Here is a 9,999-nt window from a genome sequence, read left to right as displayed (position 1 = left end):
ACCTAGGTTCAAATTTGAGTCTCCTTGATCCTGATTGTCTAGCCCTTGCTGCAATTCTGTCTTAGAATTGATACTAAAACAGAAGGTAAGGGTTTAAAAAAGAATCAATAAATAGACTTATCGACATACTTTCATGTTTGGATTGTAAATTTCAAAACAAAAGAGAATGTTTTAAGATGCTCTTTGCAAGAATTTCACAAATTACGAATCATAGTTGTAGATATTATCGCTAAGAAAATGAAAACAAAATTTAAGGCTTTCTTCATTCTAGTTTTTCTTTTTCGTGTCTATCTTAATTGGAGGTATTTTGATTGTATTAGCATACTAATCCACAATCTTGACTTTTTTTGTTGTTATTCAGCTGTTTCCATCATGTCTGACTCCTAATGACCTCTTTTGGGGAGTTTTCTTGGCAAAGAGTGGTTTGCCATTTCCTTCTCCAGATCATTTTGCAGCTGAGAAAACTGAGGCAACAGACTTAAATGACTTACCCAGAGTCAAACAGCTAGTAAGTCTGATATTAGACACTTGAAATCAAAGGAATGAGTCTTCCTGACTCCAGATCCATCACTCTATACACTATGCCACTTAACTACCCCATAATTATGTCCTATTAAATGGTTTTTGCTGATTCCCTGATGCTATGTCTCAGTAAATGTTTTGATTTTCCATGAACATATTTTAAAATTTTAGTATATTTCCAAAGTTTTATCCAACAAAGAATTGGGGCTACTACAAGTTTTAAAAAATAGAATAAATAATTCTGCAAAAAATTTCATTTTCCATGTAATGCTCATTAAATATATAATAATACTGTATCAATAAAATTGTTACAGATGATCTAAGCAAATTGGTTTCATAATAGTAAACAGACATCAGGACATGACCTTGAAGTGAAACATTGCCACTACTTGCAGATTCAAACTCCAGAATATATAACTACCTAATCAACTAAGAAAAATGAATAGCTAAATATGATACAAAAATTCTCTTTGCTACAGGTTAATGCTGTATTAAATGATGAATGCAAAATTTAATTGCATATATTGCTTTTTTAAAAACCTTTACCTTCTATCTTAGAATCAATACTGATTATTGCAGAAGAGCAGTAAGGGCTAGGCAATGGGGGTTAAGTGACTTGCCTAGGCTTACATAGCTAGGAAGTGTTTGAGTTCAGATTTGAATCCAGGACCTCCCACCTCTCTATTGCTTTTTTTTTAATGTTTAACTGAGTAGTGTTGCTAACTCATTTATTTGAAAATCTACCAGCTGAAAGAGTAGTAACTTATGTGAAGAATAAGTTTAGATGATAAAACAATCTAGTACTTCCAATGAAAGACAATATCAGGCTTGTTTCTGCAAAATGTTTGTGATGGTCTATGATCACAGGTGCCCACCAGTGATCGTTTTCAAACAGACTGACATGTGCAGCAAGAATGCAACTATTTCTAACATGTGATCATAGATTACACAGTTGCTGAGATGCAGAAGGAGCTACTCTGGTGCAGTGAACAGAACACAAAGGAGGAATATACATCTGACCATCTATAGAAGACTGATTTGTCCTTAAATGTTGAACCCTTCCTTGTGGTGGTTTGGAAACAATTTGATGACAGGTTTAATAACTACAAAACACATTGTGCTTAGGCAGAAGTGGTTAAAGATTGATCATAATCACTTCACAAAATCATTGTGCACAGCATTATAGTTTCTAATCAGTGCAGAAACAAGCCTATAGTACTTTAAACATGCACACGCTTGTTGTTACAGAGGGAAAATGTGTCTGTAACATACCTACGCAATGACTTACTTCTTAAGGCATCATGAAATAATTCTAAGCATGAATCCTTTGGACTATTGTTAGGAACTTCCAAGGCGTCTGTGAACCAGTAAATGAAAATCAACACCACTTTTTCCTCTTTTAATTCTGCTTTAAGACCTATACTGAGGCTGTAAATAGAGTTATCATATACACAGGAAGACTTCCTACTTTCTTATAACTTGGGATGAAGGGGGTTGATTGAATAGCTTGAATACATTCCTTAAAGAACCAGTGAGAAACGGGGCTGCTTTTTCCTTTAAGAATCCAGATGGAGGAACAGGGCCTCCCTTTGCTAAGTGAAGGAAGAGGGAGGTCCCCAGCTTCCACCCTGATGGTCATTCCGTGATAGGCAATAATACTAATAATCCCCAAATACATTTTGCCTTTGAACTGAACACTTTGTCTGTCTTGGGCCTGGTAAGTTTTTTGAACTGTCAGTTTTGTAGGATTAGATGCATGTTTAGGCTGGATGAACTGATGAATGAAAATATTTGGCTTGGCAGTTTTTAAAAATGTATCCTTAGCATCATGGGCCCCTCTTCTCTTTTTTCCTTCTCTCTACCACAATTAAAAAGCTGAAGCCTTTAGGGGGCAGCTCTCAGTTCTTCCCCTCCCCTTTTCCTTAGGTTTATTCAGAGAAGTCCATTCTACAAAAGTAGTCAGAGAATAATAACATGCTCCTGCCTGGCAGTCTTTAAGACTATGTTGTGTTTTTCTGAATTTGTTCTTCATTAGTAATGAATTACATAACACACAATGTATGAGAAATAACTTTATTTGACCTTTAATCTTTTAAAATTAACAAGCATTTATTGTCTCACCTTCCTGAATCTTCCTCCCTCTCCCTACTCCTAAAATTGGAAAAAAAAAAAGAAAAATGATCACTAAAGGAAAATGTTACAAAAGCTTTGTATTAAATATGCACAGTCAAGTAAAAAAGTCTCTATTAAGTCATATCCAAAAATATTTCATTTATTTCCTTTCATCTGTCTATCAGAAGGTGTACACCCATCACTGGGTCCTTTGGAATCATAGGTGGTCGTTGCATTGACCAGAGTTCTTATGTCTTTCAAAGTTTTGTCTTTACAATGTTGTGGTTATTGTATAAATTGCTCTTCATCCTTATTTGTCCTTTTGTGTTAAGTAGTGGGAGAGTGATGGGGGAGATGGAAATTGACTCTAATTTAATTTATTTTAACTGATCCTTGTATATACTTCAATAGACATCTTGGGAACCAGGGATCTCTTCTCCCTGCTTCCAGAGATATGTTTCTGTGTAGGATAGAGTGTGCTTATTTGTGTGTATGTGTGCATTTTTAAATAGTCTATTTATTCATTCAAAAACATTTTTTCCATGTGTTAATTGAATTATCCTGTAAAAGTCAGATTCAGAATCAATTTCCAACCTAGCCCTGAACACTGACCATTCAATTCAACATGTATTTATTAATCAACTACTATGTGCCAGACACTGTGATAGGTCCTGGAAATATGATAAAAATGAAACAATCCCTATCCTCGAGAACCTTATCTCCAACAAGGGGAAAGCAGTTTATGCATAAGTAAATAAATATGAAGTCTATATATATATAAATATGAAGCAGTTAAGGGAAAGAAAGAACTAACAACTGGAGAAATCAGAAAAAAATCTATTGTGGGAGGTGGTACTTACATTAAGCCACACAATTAGCCAGGGGTAGATATTTTGAGAGGTAGAGATGAAGAGTGAGAGAATTCCATGCATGAGGATAACCCTAGCAAAGGCACATGAGAGATGGAACACTGTATATGGTATTTTCTCCTGACTGGAAACTTTTCTTCTTTGAGTCTGACTCATTTGGGTGATCTTGCACAAATTTTTTTTTTCTCTCTAGCTTCTGTTTTCCTTGTCGAGCTAAATGATGGGTAAGCTCCTTTTAGTCTGAAATAGTGTCAAATTTAAGGGGGCAGCATGGTTAGCCCCATCACAATCCATATCCTATCAGAGAAATTATGATCCTTTATTCTCACTGTTAGGCAAACAGGGCTCTCTCTCCTCCTCTCTGCTATGTGGGTGAGTTCCCACAAGAGACATGGAATGCGTGCTGGAATTGGGAGGATAGATTTGGACTTTATAGCCTTAATCCCCGAGGCCTTTTCTTGGTTCGAGAAGTCGCATGCAACTGCACCTCAAATGAATGCTTCAGAGGGATAGGGACTACGTTGCCATAATTCACTCCATCTTTCAACAATTATGCTTCTAGGCCCAAAGATGAGTCAGCCATTGGGGTGATTCCCTACAAAGCTAATACTACTAGGTCTCTAACACTCCAACGAGGTAACTAGGAAACAAGGAGAAACTTTGGGCAAGTACTGAACTAGTATTTCAGTTTGATAGATGAAATCATCACCTGTTGAGGAGATTAATCTGTGGTAATTAATAGATTAATGCCATTAAATGGATGAGGAATGCCCTGCTTCAAGACTCCTAGAGCGTTTATCTAGTGTTCACTGCTGAGGAGTGCTAAGAGCTAATTGTGAACTTTTTGGCTGCAAACATTTCCCAAGGTCCCAGCAGGCCTGGGCTCCATGCAGGCTTCCCCATGGTTGCCTCCCTTGCTTCATCAATCACCCAGTGATCTCAGGAAAGTGGAACAGAAAGTCAGTGTGGAATAGACTCTTGGAATCTGGAAGATTCAGAACAAGGGGCAGAAGGTATATCATGCACATTTGTGTTGTGCTTTGTTTGCATGAAAAGGAGAATAGGGTCATAACTCATATCAGGGTTTGGATGATGTTCTCTTCATCTTCAAACTATGTTAGCCATAGACTGACAGAGCTGGAAAAGGCTTGGGAATCCCAGAGAAGGGAAAGGACTTGTTCTAGATTATGACAACAATTATTAGCCACTTGGGGATTCAGACTCTAGTCTCCTGCCAACAAGGCTGGTTTCCTTTCCATCGCCCCTGAAGAACATCTTGGGCATGGGCAGGGGAGAGATGTGAGAGTAGTATATGATATAGTCAGCAAGGAGGTTACAGTCCAGCTGGGGGAACAAAAATGTCCTTAAGCATTAGAAAAATGAAGTCATGTGTGGCATAGGAAAGGGTGGGTCTGGGGGGAAATGCTAGTTTTTAGAGTTAGAGGCCTTAGGTTCAAATTTGGATTTTGCCACTTCCTACCTGTATGACTTTTGAAAAAATCACTTAATCTGTCTGAGCTTCAGTTCTTTCATCTGTAAAATGAGGGAATTGGACCAGATAGCCTCTAAGATACTTCTCTGTTTTAAGGCTATGGTCTTTTCGAGATGTCAGAGGAAAGAAAGTCAGTGAGAGCCAGTAAGTCATTCTGAGGAAGATGGGAATGAATCAGGGGATGGAGTGATTATAGATAATCACAGAGGATGAAGGTAATAGTTGTTGGTGGATTGTTTAAGTGAGGAGGAGATCTTTGTAAATAAAGCTGTAAAACTGGTATGGAACCATTGTGGAAGTCCATTAACACCTTGCATTGCCATGCTTTTCATCTGGATGTGCACAATGACTTGAGAAAGCAGTGAAGCTAAATGACAGAAAGAGTGCCAGGTCAGAGAGAAGGAAGAGGTAGATGTTATAAAGAAGAGTTTATGGAGTGGCAAGGCCAGGCTGTCCAGTTCCTTTCTCTTTTCTATCATCTACAAGAATAATAACTCATATTTCTATAGCACTTTGAATTTTGCAAAATTATTTTTTTCATAAAAAAGCATAAAGTAGGTAAATATAAGTATTATTACCTCCATTTTATATATGATGAATTTAAGACCCAAGGAGATAAAATGAGTTGCCTGAAGGTCATATAAATTATAGCTGAGTGGGGATTTTAATATAGCTCCAGTGCCTTCTTATGGACTCTTGCATTACTTCCCTGATTTGGATCTTTCCCCTTCCTTCCTTCCTTCCTTCCTTCCTTCCTTCCTTCCTTCCTTCCTTCCTTCCTTCCTTCCTTCCTTCCTTCCATCCTTCCTTCACTACAAGTTGCAGTGCAACTTGATCTATATTGGTAAGTTCACCATCACTGGTCTACCTAGACCAGTGATGGTGAACTTATAGCATGGGGACTGTTATAGGGAAATTAACAGGAGCAAGAGCAATGCTGCAAGGCAGAAGCAGGAAGGTTCCAGAACTCTGGAGAAGTGACAGGGCAGTTGTTTCTTCTGAGAGAGACAGTTGAGCAGCCAGGAGTTGAGTTTCAGCCTAGTCTCCTGAGGTCAAACTAGAAAGCTAAACATTCTCTCTCCTGTGGCTTTCCTTGCAATTCAGTCTGTTCCTGTGGATCTTGTAGATGCTGAGAATAATTTCCAATAGAGCAACTCAAGACATCCAAGTGCCATCTGTCAGTGAGACCTTTCCTTTGAGCCCTGTTCCTACTACCTTCAATTTCTTACCACGTTTGTATATTAACTAAGGGGGTGCTTTAATTTAACTAGTTATAGGAATTAGATTTGTAGGTAGAGAAGTATTAAATAGTGTAGGTTATCAACTTGATTTTGGGGGGGAAAGTTATTTATAGTTTTTAGATAGATCATCCCAATTCCTTCCCTTATCTTAAAACAAACTATTATTTTAGTGATATATATAATTTCAGGTTATTATTTCACTACCAAAGATGGCACACAGAGTTTGATCCTGGAAAGGCAGAGGGACTTGGGCATAGCTGCTCCCCTCCCCCTCTCCACAGCACCTGAAGAAATTTTTTCACATCACATTTTCCTAGCAATCCAATGGGAGCACACAGGGGCTAAGATGGGTGGCTCACAGGTGGTAGAGCTGTGGGGGAGTGGAGTGCTTGAGTCACTCCCCTACCCCTCTCTACATTCACTGAGGACATTCCTCACTTCATTCATCCCTTCACCCAGCAGTTCAATGGGAGCTTTTCCTTCCTCCACTGTGTGGGGTAAGGTGGGACAGAGTGTGTTTGCAGTCGGTGTGGGCAAGGGGCACAGAACTCAATCTCTGGGGGTTGGGGTGAGAGAGGGGCCCAGTACTCCATCTCCAGAAGGTTCACCATTAGTGCCCTAGACTAATAAAACTCATAGATTCATTTATAAGACTTGTTAGTTACTATTGCTGATAATTTTTTTTTAAAGTATTGATGACAAACTGTGCATTATTGGAGGATTCAAAATAGATAGCCTTAGAATCTCTGTTCTTACTGGGGACCCAAAACATATTCCCATGAGCCCAGGAGAGATCTCTATAAGGCAGTGGATGATTGGGTAGAGCATGTATGTTGCCCATTACAAGTCCCATAGGAGTTCTGAGAAGGAAAGAACACTGAAGACTATAGTTGGCCAGGGAAGGCTTCACTGAGGAAGTAGCTTTTCTTTTCCCTGGGTGGGGTTCATCTAAGGAAAAGATTTTAGACTGGTGATCCTGATAGAGAATGTATGAGAGGGAGGAGTTTGGTTTCTAGTTCTTGTTGGAACAATGAAAGAGAACTGTTGATGGGTAGACAAGAGAACTATGTAAACCTCACCCATGAGAGTTGTTTGGTTTCACACAGGAGACAAGATATATGGAGGTCCTGAGTGCAGAGTAGGACTATATTAAGTTGATAAATTTTATTAACCAGAACAAAATTCAGATTAAGGAACTAGGTTGATATCCTAAATACAATGTGGTACGATAATGAAGACAAATCCATAACTAAGGTAGGTCACTAGGACTTTGTTTCAAGTTGGAAAAATTCACAGGACACTGAAATCTAGAGGGTACCAATAATACTTTACATCCTACCCACAGGCCTCAAACTCAACAGTGAGTGACAGGGATATCTCCTCCAAGCATGTGAAGACTTCTCCCCTCAAGAATGGGCAGATGAGAACACTTTGTTCCAAGGGCCATTAAGGTGGCTGAAGTAAGTGAGGTGGAGTGCAGACTTGGTCAGACTTTCAAGATGCTAATGTCATCCCACTGCATCCCAAGCCATTGCCAGTTGTCTTGACTCTTGTCTTGCCATTGGACTTTGATGATTCTGGAAGATAGAATGAGGCTGACAATTTTGTACAACTCTGCCTCACTTAAAATCCAATTCACTTAAGAATTAATGAACAACAAGAACTCTCCCCATCTTCTTATAGGATCGAAGGATCTTTGACATAAAGTTGGAAGGTACTTTAGAGATCAACTAGTTGAATCCCTTCCTTTGAGAGAAAAAGAAGGATTTGAACTCAAGTCATCTGTCTCCAAAGCCAGCACTCTTCCCACTATATCACCTTTCAGTTGCCTCCCTAGTCCTGGCGGCAGCAGCAAGTCCTTTAGCAACACAGAAACTTTATTGATTCCTAGGACACAATTTTTCTGATAGACATACTCTAGTAGAGTTTTCTACCTCATTCTCTCTTGCCTTTCCCACCTTCAACTTGATGTAGGCAAAAAATAGAGTCCCAGTTATGGTTCTGGTGGAAAGAAATCTACCCTGAAAACTAAGGCCTGGATTCAAGCAGTGGAGATTGTTTATGATTTTATATCCTCATCACTTAGAACAGTGCCTGTCACAGAGTAGTGCTTAATAAATGTTTGTTGACTGACTGCATAGTCTAGGCTCTTCTATTGTGTAATTTTGGATGAATCCCATCCCTTATTTGGATTTGTTTCCTCTAAAAAAATGAGAGGATTGGTCTCTAAGGGTCCTTCAAACTGGCTTTTTTAAGGTCCCTTCCAGCTTTGATTTCTATGACTTTACTGGACCCATGATTCATTCTGTTTTCTTGAGTATTTAGAATTGCACCATCACTATCAATCTTAGAATAAAATTCAGTGAGGGGAAAAAATAATTTAAGCCATGTAAGTTTCCAGATGGCCAATGGGCATCAGCTCTATAGGATTGAGGCAAATTCAGTAAGTGTGGAGGATGGGAAAAGGCAGCCAGTGTTCATCTTAATGTTGAAAATAAGGACTGATTCTGAATATTATGAGAGTCAGTCCCTGACCACTTACTTTGAGAGGCCAGCATGCAGCCATTTACTGCTCCTAAGAATGATGGTGTCTTAATTAGCCCCTAGTTTCTATGTATAATCAAAAGATTATACCTTTTTTGGTAGGGGTAAGAGCCTGAAGCCTTTTGCGCCCTTTCAGGTCAAAATCAGTGGTTACTCTTTGCCTTGAGTTGATTCCCACCCTACTCTCATCATCATCATCATCATCATCATATATGTATATGTATATGTATATGTATATGTATATGTATATGTATATGTATATGTATATATATGTGTGTATATATATGTACCCCAAAGTTTTCAGATCAAGTTGTTCTCAGCTCTGATTTGCCACTCTAGACAATTCCTGTGTTATCAGATATAGTTCTAGGCCATTGATGCCATCATGAAACACTGCCCTGAACTTTCCCAGAGACTCCCAGGGATGCCCTTGCCTCTCCAACCTCTTTGCTTATTTATACTTGTCCCTCCTTTTAGTACATCCTCTTCCCACTGAAGGGCAATGGAAAGGTCATTCAGCAGAAAATGATGGATTTGAGTCAAAAGACCAATGCTAAAATCGTGATTCTACTATTTTACTACTTTTTGCAAGTCATTTTCTGGGCCTTAGGGTTCTTATCTTTTTTTGTTTAAGCCATGCCTGAGTGGTTACATTGAATCGTGATTGTAAGGTGTGGAAGAGGTATGAAGGAAGAGAGAATTTCTAGCATGCAAGACAGAAAGCTGGGGACATCATCTGTCAATCAAGGTGAAGATTCCAAACGGAATGTTCCCAGGAAAGGCAGTTGGAGCCGGGCCAGGAGAGGAACTGAGAGACCTTGGTGGCTCTGGGAGAGTGGTGGAGAAGAAGCTGGGATTTTTAACTTTGAACTTTTTCTCTTGGTTTTGGAGAGAGTCTGGCTTGGCTTTTGGCTGAAGGGGGGAAAAGCTGAGAAACTGATCCCTGTTAGCTTCTGTCCCAGGTTGAAGGACCCGTAGGGGGTTTCTGGAGTTAGGCTGAGAAGAAATTAACTTTTGATGGTGGTTTTGTGTAATTGGAAGAAGAAAGAAGATATAACAGTTGTCCTCCATCTCCCTGACAGACTTTTGTGTCACAGTTGTGACAGGACTGACATTCCCCAAATCTTCCTAATCCTCTATATAGACTAGGGTAACCCTCATCCCTCTCACCTCATTCTACCTCAGTTCTCCATCCTGTTGTTCCCAATAAATCTCCTTA

The 9,999-nt window shown here is 39.2% G+C and overlaps 1 long non-coding RNA gene across 1 annotated transcript; it reads left to right on the top strand.

The window, feature by feature from the left end:
- The first annotated feature begins 6,004 nt into the window (after positions 1-6,004).
- LOC103101338 (uncharacterized) lies at positions 6,005-9,999 on the top strand. The gene is made up of 3 exons (XR_008915046.1): positions 6,005-7,490; positions 7,582-7,696; positions 9,415-9,999. It is a non-coding gene; the product is annotated as an uncharacterized LOC103101338 (long non-coding RNA).

The sequence above is a fragment of the Monodelphis domestica genome, chromosome 1 (assembly GCF_027887165.1).
Source record: "Monodelphis domestica isolate mMonDom1 chromosome 1, mMonDom1.pri, whole genome shotgun sequence".
NCBI lineage: Eukaryota > Metazoa > Chordata > Mammalia > Didelphimorphia > Didelphidae > Monodelphis > Monodelphis domestica.
The sequence above is the reverse complement of the archived record's forward strand: the minus strand, read 5'-3'. Positions and strand labels throughout refer to the sequence as shown.